The 24,286-nt window shown below is 45.2% G+C and overlaps 1 protein-coding gene across 1 annotated transcript in view; it reads left to right on the top strand.

Annotated features, from left to right (window-relative positions):
* The window catches only part of TTLL7 (tubulin tyrosine ligase like 7), a 1,017,987-nt gene that overhangs the window by 850,397 nt on the left and 143,304 nt on the right, over nucleotides 1-24,286 (top strand). The window lies entirely within an intron of this gene.

Here is a 24,286-nt window from a genome sequence, read left to right on the forward strand (position 1 = left end):
CAGATCATGGGAAATCTCACAAGTGCATCGAAGCAGTTTCTAATAGTCTGTTCTGTCAAAATGAAGGACACAACCGAAGATTTAGACAAATATAATCTTAATTTCCGGGCCAGGTTCATGACGTGATTTCTCGTTCACAAACCCATCCCGTGACAAATTGGCTGGTTTGGGAAATGTGCAGCCTAATTAGTGGTTTTAAAAGACCATTGACATTTGAAGTAGCATTGTGAATCTCAGTGCACAAATCGAAGAAAAGGCAGCATGCCCTCTTCGGTAATTATAATGAAATTTCACAATGCTGGGCAAGTATTCGCTACATTGCAAGGCTCTGGGTATCCTGTGTCCAGGGCATTCAAGAACTGTTGGCAAAGTGGAATCTTTCCAAGGTGAACAGCTTGAAATGTGATTGGAATGTGTGTATATTTATATATATACAACCTAGTCGTTAGTTATAGTTAGAACTATGTTTCAATAGAAAAGTAATAGATTTTTTGGGTTTGCTAAAATTACTTTGGCACCGTTTGATGAATTATCACGAAACTTTCATAAAAAGTCTCATCCAGCTCAGCTTCTTTTTGGAAAGATTCGGGTTCATCCGTCAAGCAGTGACTAAGAAAAAGGAGGGATCCAAGCTGCGTCGTTTTTTAGGACAAACTTTGAAGGGATTTGGTGTGGCGCCATTGGGAGTGATGGGGAGGTTTTCGTATGAGGACCGAGTGTAAGATTAGTTCATTGAGGAGATCCTTCTTGATGTTATCAGTCTTCTGATTAAAAAAGGCAGAAAATTCTTCGCAGTTGGGTTGCGGGCGGGCTATGTCTTGTGGCCGTTGAGGTGCATCCTTAGATTGGGTTTTGATTAATTCAAAAAGTTGTTTGGGACGATTTCTTGCTTCGACTAGTTGGTGGCTGAAGAAATCTGCTTTAGTGCACTTGATCTTTCTATAATATGCATTTCTCTTTTTCTTAGTATCTTGAGGTGATTGGCGGATGGGACTGATCTCCAATTGCGTTCAGAAGTTCTGAGAGACCGTCTATCCTCGTTAAGTAGACCATTGTACCAGGGCTTAGAGCCTTTAGTGGAAACTCTCTTTAGTTGAAGGGGGACTACCTCATTTATTAACGAGGTCATGGAATTGAGGTAGTGGTTGGTGAGATCATGGACGTCGGAAGAACCTGCAGGGGGCAGAAGTAGGTTGTAGCTGGAAGAAGGTAATGTGTTAGATTGAGTTTTTTCAAGTCTTTTTCCCATACCTTTGGTCTTGTGGATTGACCGAGTTAAGTTTCACTATTTCGTTGATAAAGAAAGTGATAATATGATGGTCTGACCAGTCACAAGGTTGGATCGACTCAAGCTGAGTGGCATCACTTTTGGAGATTATTAAATCCAGGATTGAGCCTTTATTGTGTGTATGGCTGTTTCAAATTTGGGTGAGTTCTAGAGCATCAAGGAAGTATTTGAGACTATTGACCACTGCATCGTTGTGGTCGTTCCAATGGAGATTGAAGTCGCCAAGGAATATTTGGGTATTTTGCCGCCTGGTGTTCGGTGAGACCATATCCATGAGGTGTCCGTGAAGATGAGGTTGTCACCAGGTGGATGATCGATGATGTGTAGCGCGCATAATGGTTTGCCATTGCTGTTGATGTCGAGGCATATGTATTCGCAAGAGGGGAATACAGGGGATATGGCTCTGTTTACAGCGATGTTGCTATGATGTATACAGGTGATACCTCCCACTGTCTTATCAATTCTGTCCAGTCTGATGATGTCGTAGTTTGGGGGTACTAGAATGTCAATGAGTGGAGTGGAGGATTCTGTTAGCCAGGTTTCAGTTAACATTATCATGTCGAGTTCTTGTGAGATAATGAGGTCAGCTATGTCGGCTGCGTGTCTAGAGGCCGATCTACAATTTAGGAGTATGCATTTAAGACGGGGTGTGATGAGGGACGAAGTGGGATCCTGAATGAGTGAGACTCTTCTTAGGTTGTTGTTGATGATTCCTCTATTGTTGTGTGTAGAGGACCTGTGAGGGTTGGGGGGGATATGAGTGAGAGTTATGGAGTTCATGTGAGAGGGTTCATAAGAGTGTAGTAGAGAGAGTAGATCTCTCTCCGAAAACGGATTGATGCTTTGCATTGGGCGGGTTGATATATTACGGGAGGGAACTGATTTCCAACTGTGTAGAGTACGTTTCAAGGTGAGTGTTAGCTGGTTCGGGATCTCGCTCAATTTAGACGGTCTTGAAGATCTAGTGCGCCATGGTTGTCTCAATATCACCTCTTTAAAAGCTTGGAGTTCCTCTTTGATTTGGTGAAGTGTGGTCATAATCTCATCCAGTCTGGGGTCTGGAGGGGTTATGAATGGGGTTGATGGCTGTGTTATGGATGTGGATGGCTGCGATGTGGTCTGGTTAGGTTTGTAGTCAGGTGCAGGTATGAGTAGAGTTGGAGGCAATGTTACGAATGTGGATGGATGAGTTGTGGATGTAGCTGGCTGAGTTGTGGGCATGGCTGGCTGGTGTGTGGGTGTGGGAGGTGTAATTGGGAGCGGTGTGTGATCTGAGGGCAGCGTGTTTTCTAAGTGGTGATGGGGTGTCCTAATATGTACCATCAACTGACCTGGGGGGGTTGACTGGAATGGGGGCGGTACGTGTTAGGAGTATCATTGTGCAGCAAGGCTGAGGAAGCGGGAGAGTTGGTTATGGAAGGGATGATGTTAGCGGGGGGAGCTATGATCGTACACGGAGGGGGTTCAATATCTATAGGAGCTGCGTATGCTGTCTCAGTCATGCTGGGTGGAGGTAAAGTGTGTGGGTTTGGTGAATTGATGTGAGGTGTGTTGGTGGGAGGGGTAGTCTGGGTGAAAGTAGCGTATGATTCCGATGCCAGTAGTGGACAGGGTAGTAGAGGGGCGAGGCTGTCAGAAGGGGTTGGAGATGTGACATCTTGTGTGCTGGTGGTGGGAGTTGCTTGGGTAGCAATTTGGGGTTTAGACACTTGTTATTTAATAATGGAGAAGATGTTATTAAAGAGATTTAAATTATGGTCTGTGGATTGAATGAGGATTGTTCCGTTATTGTAGATGGTGATGGTTGCTGTCACTTGGAAGAGCTGGGAAGGGGAAATACAAATAACTAGACCATGCGTGGTTTTCCTAGTGGAGGAGATCGTAAATGAGGCTAGGAATGCTTTCCTCCATTGGCCCAAATGGCATACCCCCAATCGTATTCAAACAAGAGCCAGAATACTGGGCCGCTTTCCTTAAACCAATGTTTGAAAATATATGGCAGGCTTCAATAATCCCACACTCATGGAGAGGAGCAATTATCTCTCCAATATTCAAAAAAGGAGACCGAAATGACCCAAGAAGCTACCGCTTCATAGCTCTACTCGACAATGAGGCAAAATACTATGCTGGCCTCTTACTTCAAGAGCTAACATCATGGGCGGATGAAAATTCAGCAATACCACTCAATCAAACAGGCTTTAGGAGAAACATGGCGACGACCACCAACATATTAGCCCTTTCACTTCTCATTGATACAACGCTAGAGGCAAAACAATCTTTATATCTGTGCTTTATCGACTACAGCTCCGCCTTCGACCACATAAATAGAAATCTCCTGTGGAAAAAACTAAAGAGAATGTAAATTCCTGCAACACTGCTCAACCAACTAATTCTTCTGCACAGTGATACTTGGGTTCAGGTCAAATTAGGAGCAGGGGACTTCCTAACCGAGAAAATCCCAACTAGTACAGGAGTAAAGCAAGGATGCGTGTTAGCGCCAACTCTCATCGCTTTATGGCTGAATTATCAACCACACTAAATGAAAACAACTCTCACGCACCTAAACTAGGAGGTTTCCAGCTGTCCAACCTATTTTATGCGGACGACCTAGTGCTAATTAGCCGGACCCCAATAGGCCTACAGCGGCTCCTCAACATCACCGCGCAATACTCCAAACTAAACAAACTTAGCATCAACTATGACAAAACAAAAGTCATGTGCCTTAACCATTGCAAAAAGAAATCAACACACAGTTGGTTCATGGATGAAAAGAAATTGGAAATCACAAACAAATATCGCTATTTAGGAGTAATCATAGACAACAGGGGAAGTTTCACACCACAACGAGAGGAACTAAAAAAAGAGAGGCCTAATGACAGCTGTATCTTTAAGAAAGTTGAAAAACAAAATTGCTGGGCCAAACCTCTCCCCACTAATAAAGCTGATCCAAGCCAAACTGATCCCATCCATCACCTATGGAAGTGAAGCAATGAGAGGCAGGGACGCTGAAACAGTAAACGGAACAATAACAAGAGCGATGCGCATGATTCTTGGACTTCCGCGATATACCTCACCGGCGCAAATTCGACTCAAATTCGGGTTGGTAAAAGAAGAGCTGTCGCGCAAGGGAGCTTACCTCAAAAGCTGGTACAAAATCAGTAGGGGAGAGGCAAATACCCTGAACGCACTACTCTGGAAAGAACTTCAAAGCAAAGACAATAGCCCAGCAAGGCTTTTTTTTGGAGGACTCGATTAAGCATTTGGGGGCGCGACAACTGTGGGATCTTCAAGGGACCTTGGCAGGCTTTAAAAAAACAGTAAACAATGTCATCAGAAAAGAATCTCTCTTACAGGATAAAGCCTCACTGACGGAGCAAGCACACGGCTGGCTAACTGTACACACTTACAAAAAGCTTGCACCACAACCGTATCTTTTGACCAGCTTCACCAAAAAAACAAAAGAGGCATTCCTAAAACACCGACTAGGAGTACTGCCCTCCGCAGACCACATGGCCCCTTGGCTGCGACCTCCAAAACCAGCAAAATGCCGCCTGTGCGGGAACGATGAGGAAAACATCATACATCTCATTACAATCTGCAAGGCGCTGCAGACAGAGCGCAGGAACCTGCTGAGACCACTGTTCAACAAAAAAGGGATCAGGTCCTGCAGGCAAGCAGTTCTGGCTTGCTTTTCAGGCGATGAAGTCCAAATGGCCTCTCGACTGGTAAAATATATCAAAGCCGTAGAAGCCAGAATCAATATAAAGTAAGAACAAATGGACAAAGAAACCGTATCTTCCATACCCCTGGAGCATAAAACACTCGATCCACATAGAGGCACAGTTGACTAACTGGCATAAACACGGACAGAGCTCCCAAAAGGCTCGAGCATATGGGGACAAAGAACAGTATTCCTTCGAAAATGGAATGAGGTCCGCAACGCTCTACGAAATGGAAAAGAGGCTAGGTTAACCACAAGAAATCGCCCCAGAGGAACTGCAGCAATGCCGTAGTGACGGACAATCATTCACCCCAAAAAAACTTTCCTTCCTTTCTTTTAAACTTTAATTTTCAGTACTGTTTAAGCGAAGCTATCTTCCTTTTATTGGAGTTTTTAACTTCTCACAAGAACTAACATTTAGGCTGCTACAGATATCTTCTATTTTTAATTGTTTTTATCCCTGCTGGTTTTTTGTAATGGTTTTTATTAACTGTACAATAAATATTACTTACTTACTTACATTGGGCTCTTCGTTTCGTGCGAAAAATGATATCAGTGGTATTGTTCCCGTTGTGTAGTGAGAAATAGGGATCAGCGAAGAGAGTTTTAGGGTGAAGTTTTATAAAATTGTGCTTTAATTGTTTGGCTGATTTTCTAGGGAGGTTGGGGGGATAAATGATGTTGTAGGTATGTGTGCCTGTGAGCTCCATGATAGGACCAGCACAGTTAGTGAGATGTTATGGGGCGCAAAGTGTGTATGGGACTCGTGAGGGATCCGTGGTTTGCGGCGTGAAGTGCTTGGGAAGGTGGGTGGGTAAGGGAGGGTGAAAATAGCAACTGAGGAGGTGGCTAGGTGATTATGGGCTGAGGGGGAAACGGGGGTTGGATCTCTAGTATCCTGATGTTTGCACCTTGGGTGCCAGGTGCGGCGTAGGATGTGGGGTAAAAGATTACGAAAAGACACAGGGCAAAGAAATAGAATAGAATAAAGTAAATTGAGGGAAGAATGTAAACAGATTCTGACCTGAAATGAGAAGGAGGAGAGGTTGGTAGTCGTAGAAACTATGGGCTATACCACTGTGGTGGTGTCAGTCTAATATGGCCGACTGCTTAGGAGAGATCCTCCTAACCAGCTATGTAGTCCTCTGTCTGTATCCATTAACTGTGGGAGAGCCAGTGTAGTCCTGTTTCACTCTCCATCAAACTGTTGGGGAACTGTGGGAGAACCAGTGTAGTCCTGTTTCACTGTCTATCAAACTGTTAAGGAGTATGGTCCTATTTCAGTTGTAATGATTTGGATTCAATAAGAGATGCTGTTAAACACTCTTAGGAGCGACCAGTGGATGGGGGAGGCTTCTTGCCCTTGTTATTTATGCCATCGGTCATTTTGAGAAAGTACAATCCGGAGCCACTGCCCTCCTAATAAGTGTGTAGACATATATGAAAATGAAGGTCTAAATAAAAATAAAGTCAAATGAACAAAGGTACCATTACCTCGACCGTGATGTCGTTGCTGTAGTCGTTTCTGGTAAAGTTTGATCATTTTTCTGGCTACAGCAAGGCCCTCTTTGGTGATTGAGGGTTATGTTGCCATGGTGCCGTGGATGCTGTGTGTATATTACATTCTTTTAAATTAAGACTTCCGTCATAAGAACCACATCAAACGCGCTATCTGCATTGTTGTGCGCTGCTCCTGAGGGGGCGGGGCTGCGTATTGACTTCTCTCCGAGGGCCGCCAAGAGTTGATCGACACTGCCTGGCCCCTGAATCCTTGATCCGCAGGTGACCACGAGCGTGATGGCCCCGCTGTTGTGGTGGGATCCTGCCCCGTCTGGGATAACCTGCCACCTCGTCCGTGGGGTAGCAAGGGCGTGCGTCTGCCCCGTTGCGGAATAGTCAGCAGCCTTATCAGGGTCGCAGGGCTTGCTGCTGGCAAACAAGGAGGATCTGCAGCCTCGCCCTGGGGTCTCCGTAGGCCCGCTGCTGCCTTACCCCAGAAGTCCTGCGGCCTCACTCTGGGGTCTCCTGGGGCCCGCTGATGTCCCAATAAGAAGTCCTGCAGCCTCACTCTGGGGCCTCTGGGGACCCGCTGCTGCCACAACCCAGAAGTCTTGCAGCCTCACTCTGGGGCCTCCAGATGGAGGTATATGAAGTATTTGCTGTATTTCCCCTGTTGTGCAGTGGAATTGTATGTCAGAATAGCGCACACAGAAACTCATCAACCAAAAGTTTGTGTCCGAAATATTTACAGAAATGTCATCCCACTGGGTGTCAGTTTTCTGATTTTGACTCCAAAAGGGAAATATTTTTGCAGATGAAAGTTAGGGAACATAATTTATGTCAATATTTTGCCATTTTCTGGTACCAAAGTGGTACCTATTTTAACACGTCTGTTCAGCACAGTCTCACCAGATGCTTACAGTAGTAGGTTTGCATATAAGATCTAAATTGAGCAGTGCCTTTATTCTTTATGCATGTCTCCCCTTTAAACAGCCCTTAAGTCATTCAAGAGTCCAGAATGCACTAAATGCTCTTTCTATAACCAAAACCAATTTTTTCCTTTGATATATGTGCCTATAATTCAACACTTAACGTACGGTTTACCACAAAATAAATGGCGAAGATATTGTTTTCTCTATACCCAGCCGAGGTTGTATGTCAGAGCATCAACCAAAAAATTATTCTGCTACAAACATATTGAAGCAAGAACATCAACAACTAAAATATTGCATTGCATTGCATTGTAATAAAATATTTTTGTAGCATGATATTTAGAACTTAATATTTTGGGATGTATGATGGAACCATGCATGCATTTCCCACGTATGCCTTTCCTCTGCAGTCACTACCCTAACTGCAATGTTATCACAGGTTCCTTTACCATTCAAGTGCTTGCAGCGACTTGCCTTAGAGGGGCGCTGGACTTTGGAATAGTATAAATTACTATTCCAACTCCAGTCAGTGTATCAGTAGGGAAGGTGTTGGACTTAAAATCCAATACCACTTCAACAACACGCCCCTTAAAGCAATGACTTGCTTGGTAAAGGAGCGCGTGGTTATGTCGCAGTTGGGGTAGTGACTGCAGAGTAAAGGCAGGTTGTGGTTCTGCCTGTGGGGTAAAGGATGTGTCCCATATTTTGGTAGTTTACATACCCAGCGAAGCCTTCCATGTTGCCAACCTCCATCTTCTGATGGCTGTCCTTCATTTGTGGAAGGAGATACAAACCATTACCCAAACAGACCCATCGTCCCCTCTTCTGACTATGTAACAGATGCGCTTCTGGCATTAAACCATGCCCTATGGAGATCGCTGTCAGGTGAATATTCAAGGGATGATGGTTTGATTACTCTGTTGCCTAATTTTTGTCTACTGTTGATTAGACTAGTGGTGTCATGTGGTATAAATCATGAATTCGGCAATCAAATCAAATAAAGCACATCATTAATGTTTTTTTTTATTTTTCCTTCTATGCAATATGATTTATTATTTTATATTCAGTATAGCTAAGCATTTGTAGTACAATATGTGGGTTTTTTCGGATTTATTGTTGATGTTTTTATTTTGAGGTTGAAATTGAAATAAATTGCTGTCTTGGAACATTACTTTAGCCCACTTCCAGTCTAAGCCTTCAGAAAGTGACATCACTTAGACAGAGAACCATTTAAAACTTTTGAATGTTGGCTGCTCCATGGAAGCCAACATTCTACCCTCAGTGTGTGGAATGTTACAATATCCTTATTGGCTTTCTATCTGAGGTGGTTAAAGGCCCTCAACTTCGTTAAAGGCCATCGCCTTGCTACTCAGGGAAGCTGTCGCCAAATGGATGAAAAACAGTTGCCTACAACTAAACACCAACAAAACGGAAGTACTCATCATGGACCCAATTCCCAACGCATGGAAGGACACCTGGTGGCCCCCCGCCCTCGGAATCCACCCATTCCCACGGACCACACACACAATATGGGAATCATCCTGGACTCCGAGCTCAAAATGGACAGGCAGGTCAACTCCGTCTCGTCCTCCTGCTTCCCACCCTCTGCCTCCTAAGTAAGACCTTCAAATGGATCCCCCTCGAACACAGAAAGACCGTCACTCATGCTCTGGTCACCAGCAGACTCGATTATGGCAACGCACTCTACGCCGGAATAAACAAAAACCTCACCTGCAAGCTACAGAACATCCAGACCGTCGCCGCAAGACTGATCCTCGACATGCCAAGACACTGCCACATCTCCCAGCAGCTGCGCACATTCCACTGGCTCCCCATCGAACCTAGAGTCCCGTTCAAGATGGTCAACCACCCCCACAAGGCCCTCCACAACACCGAACCAGTATACCTGAACAGCCGACTCAGAATCCACACACCCCAGAGGACCCTACGATCTTCCCAGCTCTCCTACACTGTGGTCCCCCGCACCAGAAAGATCAGATCGGGAGGCCGCTCCTTCTCCTTCCTCGCGGCCTGAGCCTGGAACGCCCTGCCGTGCCACCTTAGACAGACAACATTGCTACCCATATTCCTAAGAAACCTCAAAACCTGACTCTTCGACAGACCCCCCTTGATGGACTGGAGCCTGCTAAATGTCACCACCCCAGCGCCTTGTGACCCTTACTGGTGAGTAGTCACGCTTAACAAATGCCTGATTGATTGATTGAATCAGGGCAATAATTCAGGCTCAGGGCCTTTAACAGCCAATAAAGCTCTGGTCAGCAAGCTATAAGGTTTCAATGTGAAAAGTAGAAATCGTCTAAGGTAGGTGAAGTTCAAATAAAACTATAATACAAAGACGCAACAAGAGAAATATGCACAAAAAAATGCACCGGTTCTAATACCTGAAAATTGACAAACTGGATAACAATAACCAATCAATGGGGAATAGTTTCTCTCAGTGGTAAATAAACTACAAATGCAGTGTCAGACTCCGCTATGTCCTACTCCTTCAGAATGCAAGGCGAAGCCGCAGATGGGCTGCGCGGCCTGGAGAGTGTCCAGATTATTTCGGGCAGAATTGAAGCACTCAATTCTGCCTGGACCGAGCAGGGTGTTTCAAGCTCCACGTTGCCAGAGGCTGCACTAAATATGCATTAGATGGCAAGGGATCGGGTAGAGACAACATCGTATGCCAACGTGTGCCGCAGCTGGCTTGTCATTTCTAGTTACAGTGCATTAAAAGGTCTTTTTATCGTGCTAATAAGTTTTTTAATAACATTGAAGCAGATAATACTGAGCTTGCTGTATCCAGTTTTATGTTCTTGCCTCTCGCCAGTTACGACCCCTTGTGTTTCAGTACATGCATGTTAATGCCAAAGTTTGGCTTTTAAGTGTTTTTTTCTCCCCATTCACTACCGTTTTTTAAGTGCACTCTTTTTTCTTATTCTTTGAGGATAAACTGCATACACAGTAAACAGAAACACTAGAAAATGCAATGCTTGATTCACAGTTTCAGTGAGAGACTTATTTCCATCGACCTACTCACCAGCCTCAGTTGGCAGCATTTTGTTCCTCATCTGACCCTGAGTTAAAGGTGCCCCCTAAACAGCAGCCATCTTGACATGTTATGAACAATAACCATCTTCCACAAGCGGTTTGACAATACGATGTGGCTTTTCCATATCAGGCCCGTTTCACAAAGAAAGTTAGAAAGTTGTTGCTGCGTGGCTGCTCCTCCGAGCTGGGCAAATTTCACTCCTGCTTTGAGTTTGGAACGTTTTCGGGAAGTTCTCGCTGACACCTTCCCTGACCGTCGTTTTCACGGAGTACACACATGCAAAAACATTTAGGGGCAGATTTACAAGCCCCTTGCTCTGCCAGTACGTCACTTTTTGTGATGCACTGGCAGCGCATTTCGCTGCCACATATTTACAAGGACAGGAAAAGCCACCCTGTGTGGCTTTTCCTGTCCATGTTAATATGGCCCCTTTACATGCCGCACTTTGCGTGAAAGGGGCTATCCATGTGTGTTGCTGTGGGTATTCCCATGCAACACCCATGGAACGAGACACATTTCCAGATTTACGGGGATTCGTAAACCTGGAAATGCGTCAGTATGCTATGCCACAATAGGGGTGGCATAGCGAGGAGCAACAAAGAGAAATATTTTCATTTCTCCTAGTTTTTTCCTTCTTTCAATGCGTGGTGCATTCTACAGCACACATTGAAAGAGGAAAATGCCTTTAGTGATATTTTTGTGCGGGAATGTGGCTCCTGGAATCATTGCACAATACCTTTTTACGGTCTTCTCTTCTATATTTGATACTGGGTTTTTCTTACTACCTGGAAAGCAGCGTCAGTGCTTCCCCTTTTAAAGAAACCCACGCTCAAAATTCTTGATCCCAACAACTATCTACCTATTGCTAGACTCCCCTTTTGGGCGAAAGAAGTTGATAAAGACATGAATTTACCTTCCCTTGTGGACAACAACCATCTCTTGGATGACTCAGAGTTTGGCTTCAGAGCAAATCATAGCACTGAACCTGCCTTGCTTACAGCCACTGAGGAAATTTGCTCATCTCTCGACTGCTGAGGCAATGCAGTTTTGATTTTGTTGGATCTCTCTGCAGCCTTCGATATGGTCAACCATGAACTACTGATTGACTGTATGAGGGAATTAGGGTTAAGAGACCTAGCATTTGAGGAGCGTAAATCATCTTTTCAGGACGGCAACAAGTGGTATGCCTAGGTGATTTTGTTTCAGGATCTTTTTGTCTCCTGTATGGGGTTCTTCAGGGATGGTCCATGTCCCCCACCTTGTTCATTCTTTACGTCACCTCACTTGCTGCTCTGATTAAATCTTTTGTGTTATCATCGATGTCTTGCTCCTTGACACTCAGATCATAATGTCATTGGCTAAAGATGTAAGTGCTGCTGGTGCCATGTTTAACAACTGCATGACGGCAGTGATCAAATGGATGGCCAATCATTGCATGAGGCTAAATTCTTCTGAAGTCATCTAGATCGGGAACAACTCAGCCATTTGGTCTCCTCTCTGGGGGCTATCGGACTTGGGTATAGCACCCAAGCCAAATCCCAAAGTAAAAAATTTAAGTTTTATCCTTGACAGTGAAGTAAAATACAAAGACTAAATCAATCAAATCACCTCTTCTTTTTTGCGTCTTAGAATGTTAAAGAACATTGCAAAATGTATTCCTGCTGGTTTACTGGAAGGGGTAGTCATCACATTAGTTCTGTCACAACTGGACAACGTGATAGCCTCTTTATTAGTCTCTCAAAGGGCCCGCTTAAAAAATTGCAGATAATCCAGAATGCGGCAGCTCATTTCCTTCAGAAAATTCCTAAACATCAATCAGCCAGGGCCTCTATTAGACAACTCCATTGGCTTCCGGTTTGCCATCGAATCACCTTTAAGGCTCTTTGTTTAGCTTACAGCACTCTTTATGGAAAAGCCATCTTTACTAAAAATTTTGAGCTGTATATTTCTGGCAGAATCTTACACTCTGGCTCAGCCAATCTATTGAAAGTTGCCCCTTTTCCGTGCACCACTTAGGGGGGTGGGGTGGGGGGGGGAGAAGCTTTTTCAGACTCAAAGCCTGCCAGTGGAATCATATACCACTAACTTTGAAAACAGCATCCTCTCTCATTATTTTCAGGAAAAATCTTAAAATCTGGTTATTTAATCCATGACTGCTCATATTTTGCTTTTGTTTGCTCCCTACAGTTCTATCCAGTACCAAGACGCCTCAGAGTATTCGGGTGCTTTACAAATCATAAATCATAATAAGTTTATACAAAAAAATACTCACTAAAGTGCTAGCGAATTGCCTCTGTCTATTCATTGAATAAATGTATCCCTGGCGCAGGCTGGCTTCGTGCCACATGTCAACCGCAATAAATCCTAGAACAGTTTTCTCCTTTTTTCAGCAGATGGACCTTGAATGGCATTCAACTCTTTGAAATGGCCTTTCTAAGGACCACCCTTTTGAGTTTCAGGTATCCCACATTGGTTCCTCAAGCTGTTAAAGTACTTATGTGCGCAGCCCTCAGCCTGGGTCCATGCAAATGGTATATAACACAAAAGAAACCCTTGGTCTGAAAAAGTACAATTTAAATCAGAAACAAATTAACCTACCTGAGATGGAGTATTCCTTTTAAAGGATTATTTCCCTCACCCACTATAGACGGAAAGCTTCAACATCACAAACTTCCTAGCACCGTGATACCTATTCACAATGCGGGATACAACCCTCTCACTGAGAAAGGAGCACAGTGAATATTTTCAGAGAAATATATATATTTTTTAAGTCGTTTCCATAGGCAGAAAAATGCTGGACAGATAAACAGGCTAACTGCAATGTCACCTGAGTGAGTAGTTCTCCTGAGGGACTGTACCCAGTACCTGGCAGGAAGAATGGTTGATAGCCATAAGACTCCTGTGGACTATAGCCAGCCACATTTCTAGAAGCCATAATTAAGGAATTAGTCTTATTGGTGTTGGTCATTAAGTCCTTATCCACGCCCCTTCTCCACCTCAGCCAATGAATAGGTCATGTTTAGTCCATAATATCTCATCTTATGCTCAAGTCAAACATTTTCTTACTACTCAGTACAACACTGGGGGAATGGAAAGTACAAACCAAAGTGGTGAGGTGAGGTAACCATGGCGGCTTCATCCACTCCTCATTATACCTCCATTTAATTTGGGTTGCACACACTAGCACCAGAACAATATACTATGGAGGTCTGAATGTGAGGCCAGGTCCCGCTTTGGTTATGAGACTGGAATAGGAGATCCATAAGTTCAACCAGTGGGCTGCTCTCTTTGCATATCAGTTACCTTAGGGATCTCATCCTTATAGTAATTACAAAACAAAATATTCTTTGGGCTAACAGCAAATTCTCCGTATCTTTTGTTGTTGAGAATCTTTGGTTCACTGTACACAAAGGTGCTTACATTGCCGAAGGTTACAAAAATCTCTGAGGGCCTTGCCACATTAAACTTAACTTTTGTTCTCCTCTTCTGTTCTTAAAGACAGGAGTCAATAACAGACACATTCTAAACCTCAAGCTGGGATGCAGATATATATTTTTGTCAGTCAACTACACTATAATCAATATTTTGACGGGGAAAATTCCAAGCCAGACATTAATAGCATTCAGTGAGATACCATTAGAGGAAGCCATATTATATTTAATTAGACCAGAGTAATAATATCCTACTTTATTAACAAACTAGATACCTTTCATATAATGAGCACATTAGAGACCATGTTGATGTTTCTTTCTTGCATAGGTGAGCCTCTAGCAGCAGTTTAGCTCTGCGTTACAACACAATGGACATTGTGTTTTTCATAATATCAATAGCAAAGGTAGCATGGTTGGCCAATTGTCAAGAGGTAGATCCAGACCTGGGAAAATAAATGCCCAAATCTGACCTCTTATGAGCTTGGTTCTTTGGATACTTTTAGTTGACTAACATCCCACATCTATAAGGACATACGTAGTGAGCCCCCAAGCTAACATCTGCCCTTAATTAGGGACCTTCAGTAGAGGGTAATACTTCATAGATCCCATGAGAGAAAATAGGATGCAGACCCATGTACAAGTTCAATACCTTAAAGAGGGCTAAAACCACTCATAAAACGATCTGATAACATTTAGATTAATACTTCCACTTTCTAGCTCCCTCAGAAGTGTATCATTGCTTCTGAATGCAATTTGAGCAACTCAATGCAACCCACTCCTTCACCACACCCTTAGCGCAACTATGCACATGATCACACTCTTGTCCCAGGCTTTGCTACACACAGCCCCTGAGGCCAGGCTTCTAGTGTTCAATAGGCAGGCCCCTGAGTCTCACTTCCCTCTCACTTGTGCAGTGCTTATTCCCCATTCATTATAGATGACACTCAGAGTAGGACCCACTAGCATTCTGAGTCTTAGGAGTTCCTCTTCGACTCTTTATTATTATTATTAAATTTATAAAGCGCCTGGTTACACTAACTAGTGTGTCCCCGCGCTATACCTAGCCCCTATTGACTTGTTCCGCCAGGATCTTTAACGGCAGATCAGATGTCCTTTGGGAACAGAAAGGTTTTTAACTCTTTGTGGAAGGCCTGCTCTGATGTTTCCAGGTGTAGCTTCTGTAGTAGTTGATTCCATTGCTGGGCAGCCTGGACTCTGAAGGACTGTCCACCCATTCTCACTCTGCTAAACTTGGGAACAACTACTCGTCCAGTCCCGCACGATCTTAACTGACGGGTAGGGTGATAGGGGCTTAACAGATTACGGAGAAAAGTCGGTCCTTTCCTCTGTAGGATTCGATGTCCTACACAGAGGGCTTTGAATTTCACTCGTTCCCTAATAGGTAGCCAGTGCAAGGATTTGAGTGCTCTCTTAGAAGAGGCCCTCCTGGGTAGCAGGAGAACCAGCCGGGCCACCGCATTCTGTACCCGCTGTAGCCTATGAATGCATTTTGCACTGGCCCCCTAATACAGGATGTTTCCATAGTCCAATCTGGACGATATAAGGGCATGCACCATGCCCTTATATCTAGGAAAGTCAAAAGTGTTCCAGCACAGAGGCACTATCTTCATGACAAGTCCCCCCGGGGTCTTCCAGCTATTCGGTCAGTCTTACCTGCAATTGCAGGTATTGCATGACTTGAGCCTCCCAGAGAGTCTCACTGGCGGGTGCAGAGGTTGCAGCGGCTGCCTTCGGTGAGTAACTCTTGCGGTTCAGCAGGGCCATCAGCTGGGTGCCCGTGGCACTTCTCCAGTGCGACAGTAAGTTTCCTTTGATCCATCCCACATGTGGGGGATGGGGGATATTCAACAACTTCTGGCTTTGAGCCTCAGTCAGGACAAGTCATCATGGTGACCTCTATTCACGACAGTCGCATAAACTGGGCTATGATTCTTGTTGTTTCCGGTGGCCCCCTCTGGCATACAGGGTCACCACTCTTACTCTGCCTTGGGCAATGGCCCTATTGGCATGGCAACAAGTTCCTCTTCAAGGTGGCCCGCTCTGGCATGAGGGGTTGCCAACTCTTCAGCTGCAGATGGGCAGTGAACTGATCAGCATGGATAACTTGACAGCAGCCCCCTCTGACATACAGAATCAGCAACTCACAAACCACACATGGGCAGTGGCCTAATTGAGCGCTTAACTTCATTGTCACCCCTCTCTTGCATAAAGGGTCACTTACTTAAACAATGCACATGGGCAATGGCCCAATCAACATGGTTAACTTCACGGCAGTCCCCTCTGGCATATGGGGTTGTTGACTTACAAACCATACATTGCAACAGCCTGGTATGGTAAACTTTATGGCAGACCCTCTGTATGGGGCTATGGCCATATCAGCAAAGTTAACTTTCAAGGCAGCCCCCTCTGGCATACAGGGTTGCCGACTTACACAGCAAATGGGGCAGTGGACTGATCAGCACAGCTGTCCTTTATTCATACCTCTATACACCGTATAGAGCAATAGCCCAATCAGCATAGCAGTCCTCTAATCATACCTTGCTACAGGGATCTACTCACCACAATCCTCCACTCGACTTCACTCTCTGCAGCAATCACCTGTTCCTCACAGGGTACATGGGTCTTGCCAAGAAGGCAGGCACTTATGCTCCAGACTCCACAATCAGCTGGTCTTGCATTGTCGGTAGGTGATGTCCCCTCACCGAGTTGGCAGTCAGGTAAGCCTTAAGTTTCAGTCCTGGTCATAGTCAGAAGTCTTGCAGAGCTTCTCCTGCTATAGCCCGGCTGGCTGCTTCAAGTTTGTGTTGGGGGTGCTGCTTCCTTTTGAGGTGCCCTCTCCTCTGCCCTACCCTTTCTCCAGACAGCAGTCTGTCACAGTGATAGAGACTATAAAACTGATAGCCCCACAACACAGGCTATGGGAATGACCAGAAATTCACACCTGGATGTCAGCCACATTGAAATGTGTATCAAAAGGTTACCCCAGGCCCTCATCCCTATTCTTTATGATTCTCCTATCAGCCCCATTTCCTTCTTGAGATGTGCCCAGGCCCTTTTCCAGTGATCTTGCTCTGAATCGAAGAGAACCCTTTGAAGTGCAATGAAGAGTCGGGCTCTTCTTCCTCCATTGAGTGTCTCACCATGCTCACTGGAATGCAACAATCCACAAATCTGTCTGGGGGGACTCCGCTACCTCCTTAGGGTACTCCATTCAGCCTTATGATTCTGAAAATGGAACCCAGAGTCAAACATGTGTTGTAGCAGTCACACTCAGCACATGCATTCAACACAAATGCGCAGCACATTGCTACATACTAACTTGAGGTAGGCCAAGGGTGACTAAAGCACACAGCAGCAGACCTTTACATGCATGAACCTGTAGACCTCACTGCTGTTATACAGGTTTAAAAGCCTGTTCACTTCTACTGATCACTGCACGTAATGCTCCCACCACTGCGCTCATGCCAGTTACCGCTGCCTGGCAAAGGAGGTAGCTTTTCATCACTATGAAAGTGGCATTTTGGGCACCTCTCCCGGTCCAATGAGGCATCAGTCCATGAGACATGCCTATGTTGGTTGTACAACGGTACAACACAGGTAAATGCATCCTATGCCTTTGCCGCGCATTTGTTAGCACACATGTTTTTACTGCGAATATGCATTTACAACACGTGCCAATACTATACACTGTTTTTAGATTTAAAAACAATGTATTTGTGGGGGGAACCCTCCAACTTACCTTAAATGCATGGTATTGACATGTGTTGTAAATGTATATTTGCAGTAAAAAAACATGTGTGCTAACAAATGCGTGGTAAAGGCACAATGAGGTAAAAATCTCATTGTAAAGGTTGTTTTCCCCTACGTGATCATCTGTGTTTGCCAATGACAACAAAATATTCGAAACAGTGTTACAGACATTATTGCAGTTAGGGCACTCAGGGTAGGCATACAAATCCTCCACCAGGCGAGAAACTTCTCTGTCCTAACAATATCTAAATAGAAGATTAGCAATACTTGTAGAAACTGACCATATATTAGGCCTCCCAGTTTTGTCACATTCCGGTGTTTATTTTTTAGCTTTTGACAAGATTTTGTTATTTTGATACCCAGGCTGCCAGTCTAAAACATTGTGTGGCTGTAAGCTTTCTGTTAATTCAAGCAAAGCTTGGTAGTCTTTTAAAGTATCTTGTGCAAAGAAGTCCAGGGATATTGTTTCCTGACGCATCACTAATTTCTTTTTGACATTGACTCCATTCTCTGGGCTGCTTCTTAATCCTCTGGCACGCACAGCTGGATTTTACCTGAATGTGCTCTATTGGCAGCACGGTTTGCGGTGACCTGCCAAGAGTCTCCTGCCTGTGAATTCAGAGACATTGACTCATATACCAGTCAAGATTAATCAGAGAGAGAGAACGATGCTAAATTGTCTGTGTGGAAAATAAAAGTAAGAGCAATTCAGACTCCAAACAACAATCATAGCATTAATTAGCATTGTGTGGTTTCTCTATTCCTTTCCCTTTGAAGCAAGTGAACCAGTCTGGTTTTTCGAATTGTCAAAAATTATAGGTATATGAGTTCTGTGAAACGGAGGATTATTATCAAACAAATGAGCAATCTTCTAAGAGTATTTTGGGTTTTCCTTTCATGAAGGTCTGGATTTGCAGATGTGTTCTACGCGGTAAACATTGCCTACCAGGAATGACAAGAAGATGCCTGAAACACTAGACGATCCGAATATCAGAACACTATTGAGGCATCAAGATAAAGCTCTGAGACGTGTGTCCCAGGAACGCCACAGGCAGCAGAATTGGATTTAGACAGGTTTAGGTTTGGTCTGGTGTATGTTAGCTAATGTTTCCACTACCGGAGCGTGAAGTTTGAGGTCTAATAATATTATTCCCAGTTCGTTCCATTTTGTAATGTCCTGGAAAATCTGCACTCCTCTTTTCTGTTAATAATGATAGCCTTTTAAAAAGATCTTATTGCCAGATTGCTTGTGATAAAAGAAAATGAAGGTCACAGTTTGAACTGGAATCTTTTGGCATGTTTTACCCTGTCTTTTTGCCTCTGGTCTATTGTTTTTTACTGTATTTTGCATTTTGTTTTTGCTGCTGTTAAGACTTTGGGCACCTTACAACTGCTGGCCAGTGCTCCCTGTCTATTTTATTTACCAGCCAGTCCTTAGTACAGTGCACCAGGTCAGTGGCATAACAAAGGCCCCCATAGCCTGTGCGGGGACCGAGCTCCAAGGGACACCCTCAGCACAGTACCCTGGCCTGAGAGCTCCTAAGTGCGTCCAGAGTGGGGCCCCCATGTACTTCGCAGGGCCCCCCCCCCAAGTTGTGTTATGCCACTGCACCTGGTGTGCCTAGGGTCTGTAAATCAAATACTACTAGTGCAGCACTGATTGTGGTGAGTAGGCAGCTGCCTGACCTCACGAACGATCGCATTTGGTGGAACAATCATTAAGCTAACAATTTTATCTCTGTAGCACGTTTTTGATATTTTAAATACCTGAAATTGCACTTTGCTTACTTGGCACACTTAATGTTTGAGCCTATTTCCCCCCCCCCCCCCGCTCCGGTCCCCGCAGCTGATCGCTGTTTGTGTGGAGGGCGTGGTTTACAGCAACTAACCACTCGCAGAGCATTTCCGGTCAAAGAGGGGGCGGAGTAGTCCTTCCGCTTGCCCCTCTACATAGACCGATGTGCCAACATGCGCGCAGCGGGCGCTGAAGGCACGCCAAAGGCAAACCCATTGGCACCCGTCCGCGCCCGACCGGGGCCAGGGGCCAGGACCCCAGGCCAATTGTTGTCGTACTCTGCGAAAGAACTACAGTCCTTAGCCTCAGGTAATTATTCTCTAAGCAGCAACATTGTAGCTAAGCTAAGACAGGAAAAAATACTGAGGGAGAATGGAGGGGACAGATATACGATCCCACCCCCAGAACCCCCAGTATCCCACAAAACACTGCATCTAAAAGCCAGCCAATGTTGAAAGTGGCAATTCTTAATACACGCACTCAACAAAAGCACCGCCTTGAAGTCTTTTCACTCCTTCAGGATGCAGACATAGACCTTTTGGCACTCACAGAAACCTGGTTATGGGACATTTCAGTCCCAGACATTATCGCAGTCCTACTGGAAGATTTCAATGTCCTGTGGCATAATCGTGGAGAAAAAACAAGAGGAGGAGGTGTGGCCATCTTCTTTATAAAGCAGTTAATATTTACCAAAATAGTGGCAGAGAATATTGATAATGCTGACATTTTTGGGGTTATAATCTCATTCCAAAACTCCTGACTTCTTTTGGTAGCGTATCGCCCCCCGCGGTCAACCCCTTGCTTCAACGATCTCCTCTCGGAGATCATTTCTGACCTCTGCACACAGTATAAAAGACTGCTTGTGGTTGGGGACTTCAACTATCACTGGGATAAAATATCAAAAGAGCCCCTGGCCTGCCAATTCGAGACATTACTGAGCTTGATGGGACTCCATCAACTGGTTGATGGCCCCACCCATACCAAAGGACACATCCTGGACCTCATTTGGACCCCGCAACCACGGGCTAGTCTAATAGACCCCTGTGCCTGGTCTGACCACTCATTAATAAATTGCTGGGTCCCGATGGACAGCCACCTGTCTAAACCACCCCAAGAATGGAAAAAGGTGCGAAGCTGGAAAGAAATTGAGCCAGCGAATTTAGTGGACACCATACTCAGGTTCTCCCCCCCTAAATTTGAAATTGGAAACTTGGACCAGGAAAGCGAAACCCTCACAGGTAGTCTGTGTGCAGCCATAAATCAAGTAGCACCAGAGCAAAGGTCAGAAACAAGGGTAAAGGGGCTCCCTGGTTCAATCAGTTGCTGAGAGAAAGGAAGCAAAAACTCCGCCAAGCAGAGAGACGGTGGAGTAAAGCCAATGACCCAGCTGAGCTGGAAATTTACAAGACTTTACTCACCTCATACAACAAATCTATCATGACTACAAAAGCCGAGACTAGAATCTCTGTCGCAGTAAACACAAAGAGACCTTCAGAATCTTGAAAGAACTCAGCCGAAAGTCGGAGTGGAAATCGGCAGTTGAGTCTATTGACTGTAATGCCTTCCAATGCTTCTTCCTTCAGAAGGTTAGGGGTATCCTCGCTGAGATTGAAAACACTCCTGTCAATTAAAGCTTCTTACTCCAGCTCCAAGCCCCTTCCCCTTGTCAGCTGCTTACCACGTTTCCCAAACTAGACTCAGCTTCCCTAGCATCACTGATGTATCAGATCAAATCAAGTTCTCCTGCAGATCCCTGCCCTCCTAGGATTTTTCAAATGGCCCTTCCCGGGTTGGAAAGACAGATCATCACCATGTTAAACAACTCTCTGGAGACCGGGTACCTTCCATCTAACCTAAAGGAGGCTAGAGTCATCCCCCTGCTAAAGAAACCAGGGGGAGACACGGCCAACCCTAAAAACTATAGGCCCATCTCCCAGCTGCCCTTCCTGGTGAAATTTTTGGAACAACATGTCCTCAAAACACTCTCATCTTTCCTGGAGGAACACCAGCTACTCCAGGGGCGTCAGGCTGGTTTTAGAGCTCATTACAGTACTGAGCTGGTGATGCTGTCAGCACTTGACGAGCTCAGAGTTATGGCTGACAGTAAAAAAACTGGCGCCCTCATTTTATTAGATCTATCAGCGGCGTTGGATACTGTCAGCCATGCACAACTGCTGTCCAGACTCACTGCTTTGGGCATCCGTGGGCTGGCACACCGATGGCACAAATCCTTCTTAATAGGTCGGTCCCAGAGAATCCAGTTGGGCGAGCTGGTATCGGACAAAGGCATTCTTAGTTGTGGCGTCTCTCAAGGCTATGCTCTGTCCCCACTTCTTTTTAACATATATTTGCAGCCGCTGGTAGTGGCCTTAGCCAAGTTGGATTGTAGAGTTTTGAACTATGGGGATGATACCCAACTTATCCTCCGTATTGACAACTCCTCCCATGCACAGGATGTAGCACAAAACATTCTCAGTTATACAGTGATTTGGATGAAAGAAAATTCACTGAAAATCAACCTCCATAAGACAGAAGTCCTTGTTATCCCTACCAAAAGCACCCCTGGAATGACCATTTTTGGCCCCAAGAGCTAGGTGCCACCCTCCTACCTGTGCCGGGCGTGAAAAGCCTTGGCATAAAAGTGGACTCCGAGCTCTCCATGGCCAACCAGGTCACCTCAGTGGTTGGTACTTGCACAAGCCGGATGCGGCAGTTGTGGAAACTTGTCCCCCTTCTCTCTACTACCTCACTACAGATGATAATGCCAGCCACTATTATCGCGAGGCTGGACTATGGTAATGCCTTATATATTGGCCTTCTGCAGAAACTTATTAACAGACTACAGGTGGTATTGAACGACGTGGCCAGGCTGATTTTTAGGCTTCCAAGAAGGTCTCACGCCACCCTGCTGCTGTACAAGTTGCAATGGCTCCCCATTAGGCAGAGACCAAAATACAAGGGCCTCTGCATTTCCCCCAAAGCAATTATGGCCAAGCTCCCACCTACATTAAAGAACGCCTCGAGACCTATGTCCCAGGCCGTACAATGCGGTCCTCCGAGGCCTGCCTTCTGTCCCTCCCATGGTACAATACCACATCAAAAGAGGGCAGAGCATTCTCTGTCCTAGTCCCACAGCTATGGAACCAGTTACTTGAACATCCTCCGAAAAGAACACACTCTCCTCTTGTTCAGGAAGCAACTCAAAACGCTTCTGTTCAGAGAGTCCCTGAATATGGTCTACTTCCCTATCCATGCACTGTTCATGTCACCTTTTAGAAGTTTCTGACCACTCTCCTCAAAGCGCTTAAAGACCTGCTGGTGATAAGGCGCTATATGAACACCAGTTAACATTAACACATCCACATGAGAGCCCTGCAAACATGTCTCAGGCGTGCCAGTGCATTGTTTGTGTGTGTACTTTTAAACTGCCATTTCGACCTGCAGTCACTTGTCAGGCTCAAACCTTCCCTTTTATTACATGTGTTACCCCTAAGATAGACCCAAGGTAGCCACATGGGCAGGGTGCAGTGTATTTTAAAGGTAGGAAATGTACCTGGTAGTGAAATACTGCTAATTTTATTTTTCATTACTGCAAGGCCTATCCCTCCCATAGGTTAGCATTGGAGCTGCCTTGTTACATCTTACAAGTGCATCTGCCACTTGGGAGCTGCAAGTAAATTGGAGTTTGGTGTCACTGGACTCACAATTCAAAAATACATATTCGAGGGAAGTTGGATTTTAAATTGCAGGTCTGAAAATACCACTTTTAGAAAGTGAGAATTTCCTTACTTTAACCATTCTGTGCCTCTGTATGGGTCAGGATAACAGTTGGGGTGCCTGTGCATTTGTTCTAGACAGTCACACAAAGGGAACTGAGGTGCACCCAGCATATCCTGATGGCCAAACACCAGGCGGATGCGCTTTCCTGAACTATAGTGGTAGGAGGAGATGACACTGTCCCCTGATTAGGGCTGTGCCTGTCCTCACACAAAGAAGTCTCCACCCCCTGTAGTTTTTCTGAAGCCAGGACAGGGAAAATCAGGGTCTTGTGCACAGCAAAGACTTTCCTTTGAAGTTTGCCTGCTTAAAAGGCTGAAATGCGTATAAGTACTGGACCCAGGACACCATATACACAGAACACTTCTGGGTTGAGTGCATTCAGCCACGAAGAAGAGCTGAATTGCTGCCAAGTTGCTTTTTACTTTACTGTGTTGGCCTACTGCTTGCTGCTTCTGTCCTAGGTATGAAAGGACTGAACTTCACTTTCTACATCCTGCTTACAAAGTTCTCCAAGGGCTTGATTTGAGCTTGCCTCCTGTTAAGAAGTCTCAGGGCCATAAATGACTTCACCTGCAATCAACTGGACTCTGCTGCAGTGAGGCCTACTCTGCCAAGTGATGCCAAATCCAGGTCCTGGGCCAATGGAAGTAAGTTCTGGTGATACAAAAACGAAAATCCATGCATCGACTCCAAGCGTTGTATGGAATCGGCACAGCACTTCCAAAGCAGGTTCCAGCTTTTCGTTGCAGCAGCTCTAAAGAACTGCCACTGTGTGAGTCTTGAGCTCCGCATCACCTAAGTCCGTGCCACATCGCCTCAATTCTGACAAGCGCCTGCTTCAACCCTGTGGAATTGATGCAGCGCAACGTGACTTTCGACCCACCATCCCTGGGCACTGATTTCTTCATTGCAGCGTAGTAAGGAACTGAGGTATCGTGCCCTCAAACAATACATCACCTCCCCTGCCTAGCAGTAAGGAACTGCTAGGCACTAGCTTTTTCAACGCTTCA

The sequence above is a fragment of the Lissotriton helveticus genome, chromosome 1_1 (genome assembly GCF_964261635.1).
Source record: "Lissotriton helveticus chromosome 1_1, aLisHel1.1, whole genome shotgun sequence".
In the NCBI taxonomy this organism is placed as follows: Eukaryota; Metazoa; Chordata; class Amphibia; order Caudata; family Salamandridae; genus Lissotriton; species Lissotriton helveticus.